Source organism: Aricia agestis, chromosome Z (assembly GCF_905147365.1).
Source record: "Aricia agestis chromosome Z, ilAriAges1.1, whole genome shotgun sequence".
In the NCBI taxonomy this organism is placed as follows: Eukaryota; Metazoa; Arthropoda; class Insecta; order Lepidoptera; family Lycaenidae; genus Aricia; species Aricia agestis.
In genome coordinates this window covers 40,404,760-40,405,122 of record NC_056428.1, presented here as the reverse complement: position 1 = coordinate 40,405,122, position 363 = coordinate 40,404,760, and positions in this window count along the sequence as shown.

The window sequence follows — 363 nt, the reverse complement described above, 5'->3', positions numbered from 1 at the left end:
GTGCCGGTTTTGTTTGTTGTGTGTGTACGACTGTGTGGGTAGCCAGCAATGTATGCCGTTTTAAATGGGACGCGAAAACAAACCATGCGCCCGCGCAGTATATTCGATGACGCAGCGCGAGACGGGGGCGCGTTTGACACATCTGCACGCAATTGATTTAAGTGATTCAACCTATTTTGAACCCTATAATTAAGGCGTCAAGATTCAATTTCACCTTTTGCACAATTTTACAAATATGGATCTGAGTAATCGTTGAGATGTTTTTTGTGATATTCATTTTACGGACATTTTTGAGATTCAGATGTACTTACCTCTTGGGGCTTAGACGTACTTTTTATATTTCTTGTATAGGTCCATTTAATA